Source organism: Mustela putorius, unplaced genomic scaffold (assembly GCF_011764305.1).
Source record: "Mustela putorius furo isolate JIRA1106 unplaced genomic scaffold, ASM1176430v1.1 tig00003899_pilon_pilon_pilon, whole genome shotgun sequence".
NCBI classification, from domain to species: Eukaryota; Metazoa; Chordata; class Mammalia; order Carnivora; family Mustelidae; genus Mustela; species Mustela putorius.
Genome location: NW_025422048.1, coordinates 11,726,398 through 11,750,505, shown reverse-complemented (window position 1 = coordinate 11,750,505; position 24,108 = coordinate 11,726,398). Strand labels below are relative to the sequence as shown.

The 24,108-nt window shown below is 46.0% G+C and overlaps 1 pseudogene; it reads right to left on the bottom strand.

Moving 5' to 3' along the window:
- Nucleotides 1-19,695: 19,695 nt before the first annotated feature.
- Nucleotides 19,696-19,792, bottom strand: LOC123388507 (annotated as a pseudogene).
- Nucleotides 19,793-24,108: the final 4,316 nt, after the last annotated feature.

Sequence of the window (24,108 nt, the reverse complement as noted above, 5' to 3'; positions counted from 1 at the left end):
GGATAACCTACAGAGAATTGAAAACATCTTGGCTGCACAGTATTTTTTGAGCTGGCAGCTGAATTGCAGGAAATTTTACAGTTCACTTCTTAAAGCTGTGTTTTTTTTTTTTTTTTTTTCTTTAATGTCTGCACGCTATTGCCATAACCGTCAGGGGTTTGAATGGAGCTAATGCCTAGAAGACCCCAACTCTCACCCAGAGATATGTGCTTGACCTTAGTGTGGTCCCGAGAAGCAGGGTGCACATGTGGGGAAGGAGAAGGGAGAAGGAAGAAGATGCTGTCAGGGAATTTCAGGAACACACTCAGGAGGGAGAAACTGAGGGAAGGCTAGGAGTGCGTCCAGTGTGCGGGCCCCAGTGCACTTCTGGGTAAGTGGGCACTGCCCTCTAAGAGATGCCTCTGATACTGATTGGTGAAAAAGTCTGTTCTGCTGTTGATACTGAGAACATAAATTTGCTCTTTGCCATCCTAATCTGAAGTGTCCTCCTCAGGCAGTGGTTGAAGAGCCCTGGAAAATTAGAATGCAGACTGGATTGGGAATCCAGAGATGAGAATTCCAATACTGTCTCTTACAAAAGATGGCTAGATGTGCAGCCTTGAGTCAGTCACTTTCATTAGAAGGATATTTATGCTACTTCACAGATATGTTTGCTCATCTTTTTTAAAATTTGTTAATTGAATTTAAAAAAATTAACAGGGTATAGTTTACATTCAGTAAGGTGCCTAGATCTTAAGTGTAGGGACAGATTGATTTCTATATATTTACTTTTCTTTAAAGATTTTGTTTTAAATTTTATTTTTAAAACATTTTTTAAAAGATTTTATTTATTTGTCAGAGAGAGAGCGAGAGGGAGAGAGCACAAGCAAGGGGAGCAGCAGGCAGAGGGAGAAGCAGGCTCCCCGCTGAGCAGGGAGCCCATGCCAAAGCCAAATTTGATCCCAGGACCCTGGGATCATGACCTGAGCTGAAGGCAGACGCTTAACCCATTGAGCCACCCAGGTGTCCTTAAAGATTTTATTTTTAAGTAATCTCTGTACCCAGCGTGGGGCTCAGACTCACAACCCTGAGATCATGAGTCACAGGCTCTATTGACTGAGCCAGCCAGGTGTCCTGAGAAGGATTGATTTTTTTAGAACGATTTATTTATTTATTTATTTGACAGAGAGAGTGTACAAGTAGGCAGAGCGGAATGCAGAGAGGCAGGCAGAGGGAGAAGGAGAAGCAGGCTCCCCACTGAGCAAGGAGCCAGATGTGGGGCTCTATCCCAGGACCCCGGGACCATGACCCAAGCCAAAGGCAGTTGCTTAACCCACTGAACCACCCAGGAACCCCGAGAAGGATTGATTTTTAAATATTTATGCAACCATACAGCCACCCCCCAGGCCAGGATGTGGGACGTCCCCAGTACCCAGCAAACTACCCCGTGCTCCCAGCCACTCTTTTGGAGGGCCATGACTAATTGAAATTGGAGCTGGGCCTTAACATGGAAAAGCCTTTTTTTTTTAAAATTTTTTAAGATTTTATTTATTTATTTGACAGACAGAGATCACAAGCAGGCAGAGAGACGGGCAGAGAGAGGAAGGGAAGCAGGCTCCCTGCTGAGCAGAGAGCCTGATTTGGGGTGGGATCCCAGGACCCTGAGATCATGACCTGAGCTGAAGGCAGAGGCTTTAACCCACTGAGCCACCCAGGTGCCCCAGCATGGAAAAGTCTTGATCTCATTTAGCTGAATTTGTTAGGAATACCATTCACTCAGTAAGTGGTTAATGTAAGTATACATTTATATGTATTATTCATTATATTTATTATAATGCAAAGTATATAAAATAAATTTTATATAAATATGAATGTGTGTGTGTGTGTGTGTGTGTATACTTTTTTTTCCTTTGGGTTTTACTCTCATTTTTCTATAGTCTCCTTGCTTCGGTAAGTGGAGTTCCTAAGTTGCCTTTTGCTCCCTGATTCTTAGACTAGTTTGACTGTGAAATCAAAGCCCAGAAGGCTGTCCTGAGGCACCCGTCAGCCCAGCAGTCCCATCAGGGCCAAGATTCTCCAATGCTCACCTCATCATTCTAGGTTTCAATCTGATATCTGCAAAAAAGGCAAAAGGAACTGTTTTCATATGTGACACTGGGCATAGTGTTAAACCAGTTAACAATGGAATAACAATGTATAATACTGATGTAATGCTTTAGGGTTTTCTAAAGCATTTATTTCTACATTACCTTCTCGAATCTTCACAGCCACTCTTCCCTTCTTTGCAGAGGAGGCCAGGACAGCTCAGAGAGTAGAATGACTTGCTTGGGATCATACAGCACGAAGTGGAGGTATTTCAATTTAAAGCCAGCAGAAAACCCTCTAGAATCTTGGCCCTGTGTTCCAAAATGCCATCTTTTCTCTCCTTATATCCCACTCCCCCCCCCCCGCAAAAAAATGGCCTATAGGAGTTTCCGTTTCTCTGCTTTTCCTTTTCTGTCTCACATGGCGTAGTGGTTTTTCAGTTGTTGGACCAGAAACAGCAGCGGTAGCATGTTGTCAAGTGATTCCACAGGGACGTTATCCCTGAGCTTCCGCGGAAGGAAATAATTAGTATGAACTGGAAGCCGTGTCCGAGTGAGGCAGTAAGTCTGGCCTCCTACTCAGGGGAGTAACTGGGGCTTTGTGGACTGGTCCCCAGATATGGCAGTGCCCAGCAAAGGAGGGCGCCCACCGGGACTGCTGTCTGCTCTGAGTCTGCTCCGCTTCTGTGAGTGAGGTGGGCCCGGGAGGGTAGAGTGTCTTGAACTGCCCCATCCAGTATGGTAGCTACTCGTCACAGGGGGCTATTTCAAGTTCAATTTTGATTACTTCAGATTAAATAAAATTGAAATCTCTGCTCATCAGTTGCATTAGCCACATTTCAAGTGTTCCACAGCCATGTGGTTACCATATTGATCAGAGCAGATACAGAATGCTTCCATCAATGCAGAAAGCTCTGTTGGACAGCAGTGGTCTAGACCAGTGATGACCTTCATCCTATGTGTTCAGAATTCTCACTCTCAGACTTAGGAGAGGTGTATCCCACCCAGAATGTTTGCAGGCTTCTGCGGGGTCTCACCCTTGACCCCACTCCCTCCTCTACGTCCATGACTTTACATCCAGGCAGCCAGGGCCTCAGGGAAGAACCTTTTCCCGACTTTGGGTCTTTTCTTTGAAGGTGGAGGCATATCTTGTGTTTCGGAAGAGGCAACACTCTGTTGTCCGTGTTGCTAGAATGGAAGGGAATCCAGTCTTCGCAGGCCTTGAAAATGAGATGAGAATATAATGGTTCCCGATTGAGTTTTATTTCTCTTAGCCTACCTTTCCCCACTTTCACTGAACAAGGTAACTTCTTAGGAAATTATATACTTAGCCGATATGAGACTAACTTCCCCTCTACCAGTTAGGTCTTGCATATATGTGGCTTTGGGGGAGAAGGTCATTGGGACCTTTTGAATCTTGGTCACAGGGTCATGCAAATCTTTTCAATTTCGAAAAAGAAGGTCAGGTGCATCTTTGAATCACCTTAGATTTTAAGGGGCAGTTTATTCTTGTTTGCAGTGCCAATAGGGATTTTCATATTTAAAATGGCTTATTAGTACTATGAATTTAAACCCGTTTATTAACGGCAGGACATCTTAAAACAATCACTCATCATTGTTAAAGTAAAGAACAGCTCATTATTTTTCATATCTTAAAGATTGAACCCTTCACCATGATTAATAAAGGATAGTTGTTATCTGCTTTGGTCACAAAAATTCATGTACAAAAGAAACACTTTGGCAAATTAAAAGTAAAATGGTAGCATGAACACTTGTATCTGTGCTGCTAATTAAAAGACTTAACTTATTAGGGTTTGAGGGGGGAGGAAAAAAGAAACAAACAAGTATAATTTGCCAGATTAATTTTATGGTCTGTTCTATTTAATCAAACTATACCTTTCAGTGAAAATGACAAATCTGAGTTGTCAGAATGTGGTCGATAAGGAAGATAAAGGTCATCTATTTTAATGTCACAGAAGGTCTTATTAAAGGAACCTTAATTACATTAGGTACCCATGAAACATTAATTAAATACTGTCTGAAATAATTAGGTCCAAGTTACTGATGGTTTAATTAAACTCAGTTTCTTATTTTATAAGAAAACTAAAGGTCCAGTATCTCTGTCGGCAGCATAATTGATAGCATGTCAAAAAGGCAAATAGTAACCTTGACCAACCACAGGAAGAGGGTGGTGTGGCCCACAGGGCCTTGTGTGCAGTTGACTCGATTCTCCACAGTGGCCCATTCTCCTTCTCAGCTTTAGGGATGCAGATGGGGTACAAAGCGAGTCCCTCATCAGGGGCTTGAAAAGTTTGTGTCACATGTGCAGAAAGGTGAGATGCCTTCTATGTGCATCTTTTCCTTTTTAGAAATACATCCTGCTTTTTTTTTTTTTTTTAAAGATTTTATTTATTTATTTGATAGAGATCACCAGCAGGCAGAGAGGCAGGGGGGAAGCAGGCTCCCTGCTGAGCAGAGAGCCTGATACAGGGCTTGGGGCTCCGGCTCTATCCCAGGACTCTGAGATCATGACCTGAGCCGAAGGCAAAGACTTAACCCACTGAGCCACCCAGGTACCCCTACATCCTGCTTTTTGTTGCCTCTGCACATTGTATCTCAGAAATGCTAGGCAGCCCTCTGACCCCTTGCATTCTGCACAGAGGGTATCGTGACCCTGAAAAACTGCCCTCAACCCTACTTCCGTATTTTCAGTACTCTGTGTCTTAAAAATCCATCTTCTTCTCTTGTTGTATGCCTTCCTAGTGAAGAGCACGGGCTTTGGAATCAGACTGCAGCATTTGAATCTCAGCTTTGCCACAGCGGTGTGACCTTGGGCGAGTTACCTCTTTGAATGTGTTTCCTCATCTGTAAAATATTATAAGTAATAGTAGCTACTTAACAGGGTTGTTATGAAAATAATGCTTTAACATATATAAGGCCTTTAGCACAAGTGAAAAGCATAATGGTGAGTCCTAAAAAATGACACAGAACATTCTGTGGTCTACAGGATCATGAGGATTTGAGGCCCAACTTGAATTAGTTGGATGTAGGTGAATCCAAGTGGAATGCTAGTTTAAAGGAACTTGGAATTTGCCAGAACAGAAAAGGATGATACAAAAGCAAAAATGTAACTGGATATCTTAGGGGCTGAAGATTTGTAACAAGCTTTAGATTTGTTTTGTATTTGTTTTTTGGAGTCTCAGCCTGGCCAAGACATCTCCTTCCTCCGTGGGGAGGGCGCATTGAGGATTGGTATTCGGGTGGCGAAGACAGCTCTAGTGCTCCCTCACTGTGCGCCTGGACAGCCGGCCTTGCTCTTTGAGTCAGAGGTTATCAGGATGACAGTCTTACAGTTTTTAGCATCCATTATCTTCTTTACTCCTCTCAACAGCTCCGTGACCAGTAGCCCCATTTTACACACTAGGAAACTGGTGTAGTGAGATTAAGACACTTGGGCAAGCTCACACTTGGCTGTGGGGATTTTGACTCTGTGCGTGATGTTCTCTGTCCCTGACACCAGCCTCCCAGAGCTCAGCCCTGTGTTGGGCCAGGTGGGTGGGGCAGAGGACCCAGGATCTTGTGGGCTAGATCTTACCAGTCCCTGGGAGCTAAGAATGGGTCTTACATTTTTATTTTTATTTTATTTTATTTTATTTTTTTTAGATTTTATTTATTTATTTGACAGACAGAGATCACAAGTAGGCAGAGAGGCAGGCAGAGAGAGAGGGGGAAGCAGATCAGAGAGCCCGATGATGCGGGGCTAGATCCCAGGACTCTGGGATCAGGACCTGAGCGGAAGGTAGAGGCTCTAACCCACTGAGCCAACCAGGCGCCCCTGGGTCTTACATTTTTAACGGTTTGTATGGGAAGCAGAGGGAAGAGGAGGAGGAGGAGGAAAAGCAGGAGAAAGAGGAGAGAAAAAAGAGGTAGCAGCAGCAGTGGCAGAAACTGAATGTGACCTGAAAAGCCTAATAGTATCTGTCCTTAATAGGAGTTTGGTGATCCCTCTTAAAGTGCACTGCTTCTCAAACTTTGATGTGCATAGGAATCCCCTGGGGGTCTTGTTCAAAGGCGGATTCTGATGCAGTGGATCAGGGCAGGGCCATGTCCAACATACTCCCCCGGGATACCCCTGCTGCTGGCCCGAGGACCACACTTTGAATCCTGGAGGTCCTGCCTAGCACCAACTCCAGGCCCCTAAACAGGCTCTTTACTTAGAGGAGCGTGCACCAAAGACTACTTTCCGTTTGTCTGCACTTCTTTTCACTGTTTATAGCAAGAAAACTTTCAGCATTTTACCTTTAAAACATCCTGGATCCTTATGCTTCCAAATGGTGATGACTTCTGTCTGCTACCTTTGCTGCTTTGTCCGCTTTCTATGTCATGAATGGGGTGCCCTGATGAGGAGACAGAGAAGAGGACTTAGACCCTAACCTCCAGGAGTGGCTTGTTGAAGTCCAACCGCATTGTTTCACTTGGACTCAGTTGTTCTCTTTCTTCCTGCCTCTTTATTTATTTACTTAAAAGATTTTATTTATTTACTTGACAGACAAAGACCACAAGTAGTCAGAGAGTCAGGCAGAGAGAGAGAGGGGGAAGCAGGCTCCCCGCCAAGCAGAGAGCCCGATGCGGGGCTCAATCCCAGGACCCTGGGATCATGACCTGAGCCGAAGGCAGAGGCCTTAACCCACTGAGCCACGCAGGCACCCCTCTTCCTGCCTCTTTAGCTGCGAGGTCCACTTCCATGGTGAGTGTCTTCCACAGAGTCCCGATTTTCCCTTCACCTTGGGTTCCCATATTTGCTGTGGACTCTGGGGCCTTCCTCCAGGCTCACAGCCTTCGGCTTTGGCCTCTTCTTTGCTTCCTTCCTGGCGCATGCCTCGCTTGCCTAGCAGGACCTTTCTTCATTTTCCTTCATTCCCTGGCATGGTGGTCTAGTCCATTTACGTACAACTCATTGTATAACACAACACCAAGCCTCAAGAATCTGCTTTGTTATTTTTTTAAGTAATCGCTATGCCCATCGCGGGGTTCAAATTCACAAGATCAAGAGTCACATGCTTCTCTGACTGAGCCAGCTGTGAACCCCAAGAATGTGCTTTATTTATTTATTAGTTTAAAATATTTATTTATATGTTTATTTATTTATTTTAGAGAGAGAGAGAGACCACGGAGGGCAGAGGGAGAGGGAGGGGGGATCTGACTCCCTGTTGAGCACAGAGCCCAGTTAGATTCTGGGCTCCATCCCATAATCCCAAGATCATGACCTGAGCCCAAACCACGAGTTGGATGCTTAACCTACTGAGCCACCCAGGTGCCCCAGGAATCTGCTTTAGAAAGAGGGTGGGGAATGCCTGGCTGGCTCAGTTGGTAGAACATGTGGACCAACTCTTGATCTTGGGGTCATGAATTCCAGTTCCATGTCGGGCGTAGAGATTACTTAAAAAAAGAAAGAAAGAAAGAAAAAGCAGGCGGGCTTCCCCTTCCCCTTCTAATCTATTCAGATTCCAAGCGGGAGGCCTAGGACTTATTCCATTTCTGTTTCACACAACGTCTTGTGAATTCTGAGCACATGTTAATTACATACATGCCACACCGCAGTTTTTTTTTTTTTTTTTTTAAAGATTTTACTTATTTTATTTGACAGAGACAGAGATCACAAGTAGGCAGAGAGGCAGGCAGAGACAGAGTGGGAAGCAGGCTCCCTGCTGAGCAGAGAGCCCAACGAGGGGCTCAATTCCAGAACTCTGGGACCATGACCTGAGCCGAAGGCAGAGGCTTTAACCCACTGAGCCACCCAGGCGCCCCAGTCCTCCGCAGTTTTTGATAGTTCAAGGAAAGTTAGCATTCTTGGCTAGGCTGGAGTGTAGCAATCCTTACTCCACAGAGAATAAATTTCTGTCATTCTACTAGTTTCCAACTTTGGCCTCTGCTGCATTGTCCCTTTTGCTGTTCCCTTTCGTTTGCTCTAGAAGTCCTGTCATTGTAGCTGAATGGCTGGCCTGGGCCCAGAAGACTGTCACTTTTGATGACAGTCTTGTCCTTCTGACTCTAACCCCACCTATCCCAAGCATCTCTCAATTTTTTCCCTTTTGCACCCATGAAACAAGACTTCCCATTCACCATGCCCCCCCCCCCATTTACACGCCAGTTGAAAGAGGATCACGGACTATGAACACCGGAGGAAATTCAACCGGCCGTGACTGCCTCAAAATAAAGGCAGAAACTGAAGCCCAGAGAAGAGAAGCGATTTGCCCAAAGGTCACTGAGCGTATGGTCGGTGGCAGAGCAAGACTTAGATCCTCACTGATCTGAAAAGAACAACAGGTGAGGATTTTAGTCTTGCTAAATATGTTATTCATATAAAGTACTTCAATTTTTAAAAATACTTAACATGCTAGAAAAATAATGTGAATGCCGGTGTTTTTAAAAACTCACTGTACATTTAACTGCAGTTCTAATAGAGCAGAACAGTAGTAATCTTCATGCTCCCATTTTTAAACACACATTTTTTGGCCATTACTAACTGTAGTGGCTTGCTTTCTTCACAGCAGATCTAATTCCCCAGCTAATCTTTCACACTCGTTTTTAAAATAACATTCTTTTTGAAAAACAAAGATGGTCTCTTTAACCAAGTGTATTTGACTTTTTGACCATTGATAGTAGTACATATACATGGAAATCCAGCCAACCCCTGCCATCAGCCTCCACACCCAATGACGCCTCTGGAAATGGGGAGCCTAAACCTAGGGAAGAAAGAAACTGAAAAGCCAGGGAGCCACGAGCCCAGTGTTTGCTCGTGTACCTCTAGTCAACTAAATCCCCTCTGCCATCTTCCTCCCTTAGGGCCTTGGTTTCTCTTTCAGTGAGACCACGTGTAAAGGGAGAAAAGCTTGAGGACTTGGAGCCGGGCACACATCTCCATTTCTCAGCCTGCTCATTAGATGCACAGGCTGTGTGAAAAGTAAGTCAGGGTTTAGAAAATGCTTCATTTGAAGTAGTGCATTTTTTTTTTCATTCAAAGCAACTAGATTTGATTCCAGTGAAGAGCTCAGCGACTCTTTCTTTTAGAGAGCTTTATTTTGCTTTCTACCGATGAGAAAACAAAGTCAGAGGCCAGGGAGGGGGTATATTGTTTCTCTTGCTTTGTTTAAGAGGAAACATTCAAAGTTAGATCTTTTACTTACCTTTTTGGGTTTTGCTTACAGCTCAATATGGATTTCTTTTTTTATTTTTAAAGCTCATTTTTGTTAAGATTTTATTTATTTGAAAAAAAGAGATTTTATTTATTTGAGAGAGAGAGAGAGAGAGAGAGAGCATGAGCAGGGGGACTAGGAGAAGCAGACTCCCCGCTAAGCAGGGAGCCCGATGCGGGGCTCGATCCGAGGACCCTGGGATCATGACCTGAGCCAAAGGCAGACTCTCAACTGACTGAGCCACCCAGGCTCCCATCAGTATGGATAGTCTGAAAAATTGCTGTCATAGTTTGGTCAGTGACCACACAAATGGTAGTTATGGAGTTGATTAACAAAAGCAAAAAAATTTCTTTTAAAGAATAAAATAATTAGGTGCCGTACTGCGGCACACGTAGTCTTTAATTTGCACATTTGCCTTTACTGGAGCGGTATCAAATCCCAAAGAGATAAGTAAATCGTTGATAATTTGCTTTAGAAATCACCTTTCAAACTGGGAAGAAGCTGCAGATGTCCACTATGTCACGGGTCGGCTGGAGACCCCAACCCAGTTGCTCGGTGGTGTTAGCTTGGATCGCTGCTCCTCTGACATGGGCTTCAGTGGTAGAACCCTTTGATGCTCTTTAGCCTGTGTCCACAGTGAAGCCCATGCACGCGGAGCCCCTGTCAAGGCTCCTGGCTTTGAGACAAAGGGACCGCAGCAGAGGAATGAATGAACTCCTGTAGCCCTTGTAACATACCGTGGGATGTCTTGCTCATTCCCCCTTCCCGGCAATATTCCCCCTAGATTTTAGAACGCTGCTTCATTCACAAAGAAGCAGTTTGTAAACAGAGGTGTTCTCTCATTCCTTCCCCGTCTGCCTTTCTCCACTCAGGTTGCCCAGCTGGTGACAGGCTAAGGGTCCTTGTTTCTTTTCTCTTTCTGTCAAGTTAGGTATTGACAGGTTTGTTCGCCTAGAGTAACTTGGTCCCTGTGGTTCCTATCCTTGCGGTGTGTTTGGATTCAGGGAAGACTCGGCCTCATCTTTTCTAAGCCAGCCACCCCGGAGATGAGCAGGTCACCCAAGCTGAATTAACTAGGACAGTTCCCGAAACAATAGAAAGCTTTCCCCAGAAATCAGACTTAGGGGTTTTTAATGCTCAGCTATGCAGTCCCCTATGACTTACCTTGATAGGGAATAGAGAGCAGTTCAGCAACTCAGTGCCATTTTTCGTTTGAAGTAACAGAAATCTTAAAAGTTATCTGGAGTCAGTGGCCTGGCCCCTGCTGGGACCTTGTTTACCTGAGGGTGGAGAAAAAAGGCCCATTGCAAGCTCTGCAGCCCTCTGCAAAAGCAGGAAATTATATGCTGGCAGCTTTTAGAGAGGAGCCCTCAGGAGGAGCAAAAACCAGCTTGGGGAAAGAAAGGCAACTCCAGATCAGCATATTCACTTTTCCTTCAAGCCTGGCAAATGGAAAAACAAACCCAAGTGGGCCAAGCCCCATGTAAACGTAACCCTCCTCACAGAGCCGCAACCATCCACACAGCAGGTGAGTAGTTTGATTTGTTGTCACTGCATAATGTTGAAAAGCATCCCCTCTGCGAGGGCTCCAGCAAAGCTGTAGGGGCCCAGGGACCTGGCTGGACCCTGCCTGGGAGCCCACACCCAGCCTGGGAGCCCAAGGAGGCGGCTTTTCTCCTGAGAGCACTTACCTGCTGTCCTGCCCACTTTGCCATAAAGATCTTTCCGAAAAGGAGAGTGGCCAATGAATTATGGAGCAGGAACGTAATAACTAAGGTAGAAATGTGTCCTGTTATCAGTCACACACATTCAAGCCCAGCCCGGGGCAGCACAGCGGACGGGTCTAGAAGCTCTGGGATCTTCTCATTCAACCAAGATTGCTTCATACAAAAGTTGACAATGCCTGCCTGAAAGCCATTGTTGATATTCAACGTTTTTAAAAATAGCTGAACAGACTAGACAATAAGGCACGACAGAAAACTTGGACAGGAGGCTGGCTTGGAGTCTGGTTTAAGAAAGAAACACGCTATTAAAAGTAGCCAACAAACACACATTTCTGAATGTTTGATTTATTTGAAAATAAGAATCAACTTTACCATTCACTTATTTTCCTCCTCCAAAGCAACAAAGACAAGCAAAAGTTAAGTTCAGTAGATCGTTAGGGTATCTGTCCAGTCTTCCTTTCTCACAATGAAATTCTCATGCGTAGTGATGCTATGATCCTCCCGTACTGTTGGATGAGGCAGGGAGGGGCTACGAAGGCGCCTTAAACGGCCTTTTATAAAGGAATTGGAGCATTTAAACATGTCCTAGGGCTCTTACAAAATCATTCATTCATTCTTTAATTCATTCAGCAACGATTTGTTGAGAGCTCACAATGTGCCACAGGTAGACAGCAGTGAGTGGGCTCAACGCAGTCCCTGCCGGGGTCACGGTCCGTCTTCCCGGGAAAGAGGGCTTTCTTCTCCTCTCCTTTTTCCCGTCTTTCCCTGGGAAAGGCCGCTGTTCTGGGAGGACTGGGGTGGTTGGTCGCCCTCTCTGCTTCCTGGAAGCTAATAATACATGGGTTCCTAACAAAGGTGGGGCTGAGTCTTGGTACCAGACTTGCCCCTTATCAGCTCTGTGATCTCCAATAGGACACCACCGAGTCTCGGTTTTCTCATTTATAAATGGGAAACATGATATCTACTTCAAAGAGCTACTTTATTTTAAAGATTTTATTTATTTATTTGAGAGAGAGAAAGAGAGAGAGAGCGAGTAGGAGAAGAGGGAAGTAGCAGAGGCAGAGGGAAAAGTAGACTCCCCGCTGAGCAGGGAGCCCTATGCAGGACTCAGTCCTAGGACCCTGAGATCATAACGTGAGCTGAAAGGCAGACTTCACTGAGTGAGCCACCCAGGTGCCCCAAAAGAGTTATTTTAAGATTCGGTTTATTGATTCTGTAGGAACTGACTGTATTGACAGTTTTTTAGTCCGCAACAGAGATGGAGTTGTAGCTGTAGATGTCCCATTGGCTCTGCAAATAGGAAAGGCTGCTCAATGCTTTGCCGAACTATAGTAGAACTTGACAGAAATCTGGCTGTAATATCTCGTTACTGGTGTTTAGATGAGGTAGGTTCTCAGGTCCACAGTGCTTTGTTGGGGAAAGGGACTGACCCCCAGGGAGAGGACCAGTTGGTAGCTTAACCACTTTGTCTGCTGGCAGGTGCAAAAAAGAAAAAAAAAAAAAGGCAAGTACCTTATTCTCAAAGTGGAGATTTAGGCCAAAGATGAAAGCACTGAATTGAAAGTGGGACACATACACTCTCATATGAACCCCCACTCCTGCTACGGGTTGCTTTTCACCTTTCTTCTTTAGGGGTCTCATAAAGATTCTTTTTTATCTTTGCCAAGTTCTCTTTCCCTTACCTATACTTTGGAATCTTACCTAACATTCCATAAGCACGTATGAGGCATTCAACACATCCCAGGGATGGGGATGCTTAGAAGAAGCCAAATTTGTTCCTGTCCTCGAGGAGCTGACAGTCTAGTTGGAAAGACACACACACACACACACACACACACACACACACACACACAGTTTTTTAAAAGATTCTTTCCTCTCTCAACTTTTTTTTTTTTGAAAGTAGCTCTAAGGTGTTTATAGTCTTCCTGACTTCAAGTATCTCCCCTTCCCCACCGGAGTTAACTTTCCCTTCCATCTCGCCAGGAACAGCTGACCTCACAGGCACTGCTGATGGTGGTTTCCTTTTGCCAGCCAGTGAAGGTTTTATGACTGAACTTTGTTCTGAGGTCCAACCTGCTAACGCTGTAGGCTGTCTCACTACTGGTTGGTAATAAAACCATTTTTATAGCTTGTCAGGGGAGAAAGACTCTTGATCCCCAATCCCTCCTGACGTACAAAGAAGAGGGGAGCAAATTTCTTATTCCTTTGGAACTGTTTGCAGTAGGTAACCTCCTAACCTCTCCCCCCCAGGTTGAAGAACGAGGTTCCGAACGGTGGTGGAAGAGTTTGACGCCAGGACCCTGGGGTGTGGGCTTATCATCAGCTTGGCCTCTGACCTATTCGTTGACCTTTGTCCGTGGGCCTCATACTCAGGAATGTGGGATTCCCAAAAGAAGGAGGAAGGGGAATAACATTAAGGACTGGCCAGAGAATTGGGGTTCATGCTTTTCTAATGAGACCAGGATGGCATGGCTCTTGAGCTCTTCGTTACAGTAACACACTTGCCGCCGAGCACTCCCACACAAGGCCAGAGACTTTCCCCCTGTTGGTCATTTATTTATTTTTTTCCAATTATTTTTTAAATTAATTAATTAATTAATTAATTTAGAGGGCATGCGAGACCGGGCACAAGCAGGGAGGAGGGGCCGGGGGAGAGGTCAGGGGTAGACTCTGTCGAGCAGGGAGCCCGACTTGGGACTCGATCCTAGGACCCTGGGGTCATGACCTGAACCGAAGGCGGGCACTTCACTGACGGGGCACCCTGGCGCCCCGTGTTGGTCATTTAATATAAAGATGTATAACCTCAAATACTGCTCCCAAAGCGCTCATGACTGTGGGCCAGCACGTGTCTCTGCAGAAGAGAAGCAGGAGTTACCACGGAACTGATGCTCGCCGGGGCACCTGCTCGAGGAGGCTGGAAAGCATCGGGGAAGTCTTCAAGGGAGCCCCCTGCTCGGTGGTAGAAGCAGGCATAGCATGTGTGCAGATCACCGAGTAGCCTGGTTACTAGAAATCCGATATCTCCCCCTCCCCCCACAACTCATTTCTTTCACACCTTCAGAAAAACCATACTGGGTCACGACCAGCTTCTGCACTGTGATTTTCAAGTTTGCTCTTCCGGTTACGGGCAGCTCATGAGCCTATGTCCATCCTCGGTATTTTTCTGCCTTTTTGCTCACCACAATCGCCACGTCAACTGCACTTCAAATACAGGTTTTTGGAAGTTCTTTTACAACTTTTGGTTGCACCTATGTCTGTAGTGTTTCATCATCGTCGACTGGGGATGATTTGAATCTTCTCCTCGTGTTTTTTCTTCTTCCAAACACTGCATACGCTGGCAGTGGTTAGGTACAAGGCAAGGGCAGAAGTACAAGTCAAAATTACCTTTTTATAAAATATTTTATTTATTTATTTGACAGACAGAGATCACAAGTAGGCAAAGAGGCAGGCAGAGAGAGAGTGGAAAGCAGGCTCCCCGCTGAGCAGAGAGCCCGATGTGGGGCTCGATCCCAGGACCCTGAGACCGTGATCCAAGCCAAAGGCAGAGGCTTAACCCACTGAGCCACCCAGGTGCCCCCAATATTACCTTTTTGATCACCTTTTCTATCACATAATAACTGTAGCGTCACTACTATCCTATCTGTGATGTTCCAAGTGCTTTATACACATCATTGCTAATTTTCACACCATCTGTATAAATCAGATGTTATACCTGCATTTTATAGATGAGGAAGGGAAAGCACAGAAAGGTTGTTCACTTGCCCAGGGCCGTCCAGCTACTGGAAGGTTTACAAGAAGGAGCACAACTGATACATTGTTAGCAAAGTTCAGACAACAAGTTCTCTTGGTGTGAGGGAAGCTCCCTGGCTCTACCAACTTTATTTTGGCTAACAGAGACTGTGTAAGTCTGTTTTCACCCACCTGCCATGAGAAAACCCGGATATTTTCCATATTTGGGTTCAACTTCTCAAATTCCTTGGTAGCAGGTGTTTTGTCCTACTATCACTTCAGGGGTGCTAGTTTAGGTAAAATTGTATTTTGTCTTTAAAGATCTAGTGCCAGGATGGTTCAGTGGGTTAAACCTCTGCCTTCGGCTCAGGTCATGATCTCAATGTCCTGGGATTGAGCCCCGCATCAGGCTCTCTGCTCAGTGGGGAGCCTGCTTCTCCCCCCCCCCCGCCCCCACCGCTGCCTCTCTGGCTACTTGTGATCTCTGTCTGTCAAATAAATAAATAAATCTTAAAAAAAAGATCCATAGATTGGCTACCCACAGGGCTCAGATGCCCTTCATTCCTCCTGCAGGTGGAACCTGTTGCCCACCATCTCTGTGGTAGAGCCGGCTCCTGTGACCTCCCGCAGCACACATGCCATTTCCCGGGCACATACCCTTCGGTTCTGCCACTGTGCCTAGAAGCTCCCTCAGATGTCACTTTCTGTCCTCATTCTTGGCCAGAACAGGGGTAGCTGGGCCTTTTACAAGGTCTCTACTTGTAGCCTCCAATTCATAATTATGAACCATGGTCAAAGAAAATGCCATTCTTACCTTTCCCTTACCCTTCGGTAAACATGAGTCTCAGCTCAGCTTCTGAGTCAGACCCTGCATTTTAGGCTGGTGTTGAAGACAGCCCATTTCTCTACAAGGGCTACTAAGCACATTCTTTAGGCTCCTATTTTTTGCCTGGGAATAACTGCATTCTTAAAAACAACAACAACAACAACAACAACATTTTATTTATTTATTTGACACCGGGAGAGCACAAGCAGGGGGAGCAGCAGGCAGAGGGAGAGGGAGAAGCAGACTCCCGGCTGAGCAGGGAGCCCAAGGTGATCCCTGGGATCAGGACCTGAGCTGATGGCAGATACTGAACCGACCGAGCCACTCAGGTGTCCCTGCATTCTTTTTATTTTATTTTATTTATTTGCGAGAGAGAATCTCAGACTCCAGGCCCAGCACAGAGACCTTTGTGGGGCTCCATCTCCGGACCCTGAGGTCATGACAGGAGCTGAGCTCAGGAGTAGGATCTTAACCCGCTGAGCCACCCAGGCGCCCCCCCCCCCCGTAAGTGCATTCTTTAATGCTACCTCAGGGAAGGAAAATGGCGAGGGGAGAAATGTGCATGCATTTCTCTCTTGACTCAGAAAAGTACTGCAGCTGATAATGTTGGAACACTGGAGACATTTCCTGTTTATTGTGCTGGTGAGCGGCGGGTAGCCCAGAAGGAAGGGGGGAAAGCATTTCGGGGCTACATTTACCTCGTTCAAGTGCTTGGGATTAGGCAAGAAATGTAGGAGAGAGGCCACTTGGCATTGGGAGCCATTCTGAGAGGACAGGCGGCACCAGCAGGCCAGAGAGCAGGGGATCAGGGTGGGGCTTGAGGCAGGCTCTTTCCTTCGGGGCCCACAGTTAACCCTTTCTCAGCGCGCGGCATCACGGTAAGTGCTTTACTTTTTTCTCTTCCACCTGGTCACAGAAGATGTGGTGTCAGGGATCTTTAATACAATTTCTGAGTGACCCTGAAATTGTGTGGTGTCTGGGGTCACCTCGTGAAACTCCGAGGAAAGGCCGGCTGTCTTCTGGGGGATTCTCAAGAACGGATTCATCTTAATGAGATGGAGATAGGTGTGCTGCTCACACCTGACCCTGTTGTATATTTTTCCCCATCCCCTCTGGGACGTCCCCTCTGGGACGAACACTAAATAATTAAGGTAGTGAATAATTAAGAAGGAATCCCTCATGTCGCCTTTGGAGCTCAAAACAAGGACATCTTTTCCATCCTGATTGTTCTTGCGACTTGGCCTGTCCTGTTACTAACCCCCTCCTCTGCTTCACACACAAGGACATAAGAGTCGGACCAAACTTGCAACTCAACAAAAATTTTTTGAGTGCCTGCTCTGTGCTATGCATGTTCCTAGCGGCTGGAGTACAGGAGCGAACGGAACAGGTCAGAACGCTAGTCCTTGTAGAGCTTATACTCTAGGTGCGCAGAAACAGACAATAAATACTAGTTTAAGTAAATTAGTGAAATATAAGTGGCCCCCCTCCTACCAGCCCGAGGGTGCAAAGAGACACTGCATCCCAGTTTAGAGTCGCTCTGGTTCTTCATCTACCACCTAGATTCTTGAAACTCTTGGGTTCTCCAACCCCCTTGAGTACTTTTTGTTCCTTAGCACACCACCAGTTTGGGTTTTTTAAAAGATTTTATTTATTTATGAGAGAGAGAGAGAGAGAGAGTGAACGAGCGCACAAGTAGCAGGGAGGGGCAGAGGCAGAGGGAGAAGCAGACTCCCTGCTGAACAGAGAGCCTGACCTGGGGCCCCATCCCAGGACCTTTGGGATCATGACCTGAGCCTAAGGCAGATGCTTAACCGACTGAGCCACCCAGGCGCCCCAGTGCACCACCAGTTTTAACTTTTAAACTGCTTGGTACAGTCTTTTGCTGTGATCATCATGGGTTACGTGGGCTAGTGCCTTGTCACTCTACAGACTGACTCACTGCCACCACCACGGTGACTCTTGCTTACTGTTGGAACCATCTTTTTTGCCTGTACCTAGGCTGATCACTCATGCCCGCCCACACTGGGGCCGGGACCTATTTTTGCAGGTGGCTGGGGTCTCATCTGCCTAGTCCCAGGTACAAGGTTACCCTTCCCTCTCTCTGTCTTCTTGTGGCAGCTTCTGACTTGTCTCCTCTGGCCAGATGACCACTTTTCCCTCCATCCCAAATTCAGTCCTTGCCTGTGACTTAGTATGTTGGTGTTCCAAATCATGCTGCTTACTAATTATAGGCAGATATCTGTTAACTCTTGTTGGTTCTTTTAAAGAATCGGTCATTATAGGGAAGCCTGGGTAGCCTAGTTGGCTAAGTGGCTGACTCTTGATTATCAGTGCAGGTCATGATCTCAGGGGCTTGGGATTGAGCCCCACATGGGGCTCCGTGGTTGGTGGGGAGTCTGCCTGAGGATTCTCTCCCTTTGCCTGTCCCTCTGCTCATGCTCTCTCTGTCTCAAATACATAAACCTTCTAGAAAATCAGTCATTTTACTTTCTAAAAATAAAAATAATGTATATTCACTTAATAGAGCTTGGAGCCAATAGGCAAATACAAAGAAGGAAACCATCACTGAAAATATTAACGCTCAGAAATACCTCACTATCACCAAGGCCAGTTTCCTGGACATGCAGCCCGTGTGGTCACACAGGGTTCAGTGCTTAGAGGAACTGCACTTGGTTTAATGCTCTGCTGTTGATGTCTTGACATTCTTAATAACTTTTGAACAGGGGCTGCACAGTTCCATTTTGTACTAGGTCCTTCTAATTATGTAGTCGGTCCTGTCTCCTCTTAACATTACTGTTCTGTCTCTTTGTGGTGTTACCTCTGTCCATGTGTTGGATTTAAAAATAGTTGGGACTATACTGCTTGGTATTTCTGAATCCAGCATTTTTCATGTAACATTATAATATGCAAATGTTCTTATTTCATTAGCTATTTTTTGAAAACATGTTCTCCCCAATTTTTATTTAAATTCTAGTTAGTGAACATACAGTGCAGTATTGGTCGCAGGAGTAGAATTCAGTGATTCATCACTTCCATACAACACCCAGCGCGCACAAGTGCCCTCCTTAATCCCCATCACCCGTGTAACCCACCCCTCAGCCGCCTCCCTCCCGGCAACCTTCCGTTTGTTCTCTATCCCTTAAAGTCTCTTATGGTTTGTTTCCTTCCCTCCTTCCCCCCCTCCCATATGTTCACCTGTTTTGCCTTTTAAATTCCACATATGAGCAGGACAGCATGGTATTTGTCTTTCCCTCTTTCTCTGACTGACTTATTTCACTTAGCCTGATACACTCTGGCTCTGTCCATGTCATCGCAAATGGCAAGATTTGAAAACATTTTGTTTTTTATTTTTTTAAAGATTTTATGTTTAAGTTATCTCTACACCCAATGTGGGGCTTGAACTCACAACCCTCAGATCGAGTCACATGCTCCCCCAACTGAGCCAACTACCCCTGAAAGCATTTTATTTTTTTTTAAATTTTTTTTTAAAAGATTATTCATTTATTTGACAGACAGAAATCACAACTAGGCAGAGAGGCAGACACAGAGAGAGGAGGAAGCAGGCTCCCTGCCGAGCAGAGAGCCGGATGCAGGGCTTGATCCCAGGACCCTGAGATCATGACCTGAGCTGAAGGCAGAGGCCCAACCCCCTGAGCCACCCAGGCGCCCCACCCTGAAAGCATTTTAAATTGATGAATGATGTTGCATGACTTTCATATAACTGTTGCCCCATTCTTCAGTTTTTAGGTTGTTGGTTGATTCTTGGGCTCTTGTCTCATAGCTCAGTGCCGGGAACACTCTAAGTGCTACACCAGTGCTAGCTATTGCTGTGCCCAGTCTCTCAGGTGTTTTGTTTGTTTGTTTTGTTTTTTAACCAGTGAGAACAAGACTTCAGATACAGACACCAGGATTACCTGGGTCACTTAGTAATGAAAACATGACTAGGCAGCTGTGGAAATGTCAGAGGGCCACTGAAGTCAGGTCTCATGTCCAATGGCAGGGGATCCTGTGGGAGGGCAGGAGGACCCCTCAGGTGTCTTCAGGGCCCCTGGCTACTAGCAGCAAGGTGCAGACCCTGAGCAGGCACCCCAAGTGGCCGCTTCGAACTCCATCTGTGGCGCTGATCCAGAAGGGTGGAGGTTTGCTGGGGAACTGCACAAAATACGGACTGCTTCACGGATTTGTGCATTATCCTTGCTCAGGGGCCATGCTAATCTTCTCTGTCATTCCAGTTTTAGTAAAATTCCTGTGGAAGCGAGTGCTCTACTGTATTTTTTTTTTAAGATTTTATTTATTTATTTGACAGAGAGCGATCACAAGTAGGCAGAGAGGCAGGCAGAGAGAGAAGGGGAAGCAGGCTCGCCGCTGAGCAGAGCGCCCGATGTGGGGCCCGATCCCAGGACCCTGAGATCCTGACCTGAGCCGAAGGCAGAGGCTTCAACCCACTGAGCCACCCAGGCGCCCTCTCTGGTATTTTTTAAAAGAGTTTATTTATTTTAGGAGAAAGAGCATGCTTGCATGAGTGAGAGGGGTTAGACGCCGAGCTGAGTGTGGAGCCCAATGGGCAGCCCAGTCTCACAATCCCGTGATCATGATCTGAGCCGAAACCAGGACAGACACTTAACCAACTGAGCCACCCAGGCACCCCACTCACAGATGATTATGAAACAGTGCCCGTGGTCTCTCAGGGAGGGAATTCATTCTGTTCTCCAGGTTTCCTGTGTTTTCTGACATCATCCAGACAGTGGGCCACTAGGTTTCCTGTGCTGGAACAATGAAGGCTTTGTCGCATCAGCCCGGTCATGATGCTACAGAGAGCTGGAGCCGGGAACTTTGCACCCAGAACTCAGATCTTGATCTTCCGTTGTCATTCCTGATCCATCCTCTCAACCGTCAACACAACTTTAAATACAATTCTTGTTGGACCTGCGGAATTCAAATAAATTCTTGAACTGGGCCGTTCCCTAGAACAAATTGGAAATCCCCCCACCTTGCAAATGAAGACTCTAGACCGGAAGATAAAAGTTCAAAGATTCTGTTTATAACTATGGAGACAGGTGAGATTTGAGCCTAGTTATCTGTCCATGGGTATTTTTGCTTCATCAGTATTCAACAATGTTCAGTCATCCAAGTGGGGAGTACATTACCTTTCTTGAATTAACCTAAGAGCTTTTTGACAGTGGTAAGAGCAGTAAATACACAGGCCATGATGGTGTTAGGGACAGTGCTCTCACAATACGCAGCAGACCCATAGGGCAAGGAAAAGGAGTTGGTTGTTCATCGGGCATTAAAGATGCTCCAAATACTCTCATTCCAAAGACAGCAAAAGGATAGAAAAATAGATTGTTCTTTGCTTTGGGTATTAGGGCAACTGGTTTTTTAAATTAAGTTTTTAGACAAGATTTTATTTTTTTATTTGACACACAGAGAGAGATCACGAGCAGGCAGAGAGGCAGGGAGAGAGAGAGGGGGAAGCAGGCTCCCTGCTGAGCAGAGAGCCCGATACGAGGCTCGATCCCAGGACCCTGAGATCATGACCTGAGCTGAAGGCAGAGGCTTAACCCACTGAGCCACCCAGGTGCCCAAATTAAGTTTTAACTTTTGATTCTAGTATAGTCAACATACAGTGTTTCTTAGTTTTGGTGTACAAAATAGTGATTCAACATTTCTATATAGTGCTCATTGCTTATCATGCTAACTATACTCCAATAAGTTTTTTTTTTTTTTTAAATTTCTGCTCTTTGGGAGTTCACGTTATTATCATAATCTTTTTATGTAGTTTTATAGAGAAAGAGGTGCTTAAAGGAAAAAAAAGCCAAGCATGTTTGAGTGTTTGTTTTCCTTTTTTTCAGTAGGAACAGTAATGATGGTTAGGCACATTGCTTCCTTGACTTATAGTCCTAATCTGTCTCTCTGGCCTCCACATCTCATGAACATAGATAGAAAGGACTATTTTTTTGAAAGATTTTATTTATTTATTTGTCAGAGAAAGAGAGAGAGAGAGAGCATAAGCAGGGGAAGCAGCAGGACAAGGAGCCCAACTCAGGACTTGATCCCAGGACCCTGAGATCATGACCTGAGCCGAAGGCAGAGAGTTAATGACTGAGCCACCCAGGTGTCCCGAGAGGAAAGTCTATTAAGTTAGTAGGGCTGTGGAATACAGCACCCTCTCCAAAACACTCTTTGGCCCCAGAGACCATTTTGTTGCAGTGGTCCAGCTAGATGCTGGAGAAAGTGCAATTTATTCTCCCCAAATATTTCAACCTGTGGGGCTGCTTTTTCCTTCTGTGCCCGCAGCCCTGTGACTAAACACAGTAGTGACACTGCTCAGCGGCTCCACTGGATGCTGAAATTGAGGAGAGGAGAACATCCAGGCCAGGCTTGGAGGAGTGTGTTGGCGTGGAGCCGGGCCTGCCTCGCTGGTGTGAATGAGGCCGTGGGACAGGATGGGGAGGGCATTGCCGTGGGCCAGGCAAAGCACGGCCTCGAGAAGGCAGGCTGCCGACATACAGATGGGGCCCAGGCTCTGGGCTGGGGTTTGAGGATGGGCATCTCTCTGGCAAAGAGAGACCCCTGGGACCCCGCTTTGTTTTCCAGATTTCCAGAGTGAAGTACTAAGCAGGTCAGGGTTGCGACCGAGAGCCGGAGTTTCAGAATAGAGATCCCGCTAGAGGATTACAGCAGAAACTTGGGGTCTAGTGTTGACAGGGAGATGGAGGGTTGGTTTCCAGCATAGGAGCACGAGATCAGTAGGCTTGGCAGCGAAAGCTGACCTGATGCCAAGTCCCCAAAGACTACAGAGGGTGCTTCAAGGCCACCATGACTAGGGGCAGTGACACTGGTCCAGAGCTTCAAGCGGGGTGAGCCCGCAAGTGGAGAGAGTGGTTCCGAGAGGGGGCTGCCTGGGCAGAAACCTGAGGAAGGTGTTACCTGCTTTCAGGAAGCGTAAGGATGATAGGAATTCGCAAAGGTCTTGAGAAGAGTACATTATTTTTTATTATTTACATACACATAAACAATCTACCATTTATTGGTGTTCGTACCCCCAGATTCTCTAATTAGAACCTAAGCTCCTCTCTCTGCCTAGTACACATTCTTCTGAGGGTTAGTATGCTAGGCCACGTGGCCACCTAGAATTAAATACTATCTTATTGCAGCCTATGGAATAATAGGTTTGCCTAATATTAAAGGTTTTCTCTGTCTACTTCAGAAGCCTCTCAATTCACAAATTCAAGGTAAACCTGTTTTCTTCAGCATAAAGCTTTACTCTTTGTTAGGCTTTAATAGACCAATGTGACCCTGAACTGCGGACTCTAAGTTTTCTTTATCTGTGCTGCTGGCTGGGTTAGCCGTGGTAGGGGAAGGTGTGGGGGAGGGAAGGGGAGAGGCACTGTTGTTACAGGAAAAAATAACCATTATGTGCAACACAAGTTTTTCACGTCTCAGTCTCCATCGGGAGAAGTGAAGCGTGGAAGACTCACAGTGATCTGCGTGATTCTGGGATCAGATTGCCAACCCATCCGGTCTCTACCCCCCACTTTCCTGAATGGAACATGCCAAGGGTAGATGAGCTGTGGGGGCTTCTATCTAGTTAGCAGCAGCCCCCAATCAAGTAACATGGTGCTAAAATAGCTTAGAGGCCCTCTCTGGAAAAAGGAATCTTTCATAACAATCTCTATTCAAGTCAAGCAATGAGGAAAGACAAGACCTAGAAAGTAAAGATTTCAATGGCAGGGCGCCTGGCTGGATCAGTGGGTAGAGCCTGTGACTCTTGATCTTGGGGTTGTGAGTCCAAACCCCATGTTGGGTGTAGAGATGAATTAAAAGTGAAATCTTAAGAGAAAAGGATTTCGGTGACAACTTCTCCTTGGTAGAAAACAGTTAAGCATTAGAATGAAGATACTTGGTGCTGTTGTGGTCATCCTGGTGCTGTCATGTTCAAGTTATGCAATTTAGGGTAGGCCTGATGTTGTCTCTGGGCCTCAGTTTCAGTAGAATGTTGCTTACGATTACTGGCTCACTGAGAGGTCAACAGGATGACATGAGAAAAAGCCCAGCACAGCACCTGGCACACAGTAGGCACTCAGCAATTATGTGGGCATGGACTGAAGCGTCAGGCTTCAGACAATTGCCATTCTTTGCAGGGCCGTGGCAGGACCAGGTGGGACCTGATTTTAGAAAACGCATGTGTGGAGTCGGGTAGACAAAAGCCCCTTTTCAGCTCCTGCTTCGAGATGACCACACTCCATATGGCTTCACCTGCTGCGCACTGTTATAATTGCAATGAGAATGTATCTCATTAGGGTTACAATGGCCCAGGAAAATGAAGAGTGGTTACCATGGCCCACTCCCTGGGTCTCCCAGCCCGGCGGTCAGAAAAGAAACAGAGTCAAAAACGTTGCCTGTAATTACGGTCCCCAACATAGCACCCCAAGGATATTGGGAGCTTAATAAATAGCCTTTGAGAATGTTTCTGTCTGCCAAGTGTTTATTACAAATAAGTGGGAGTCTGATTCAATGGCCGTGTACATACCCCCCACCTCCCCAAAAGACATACAAACAAGCTTGGT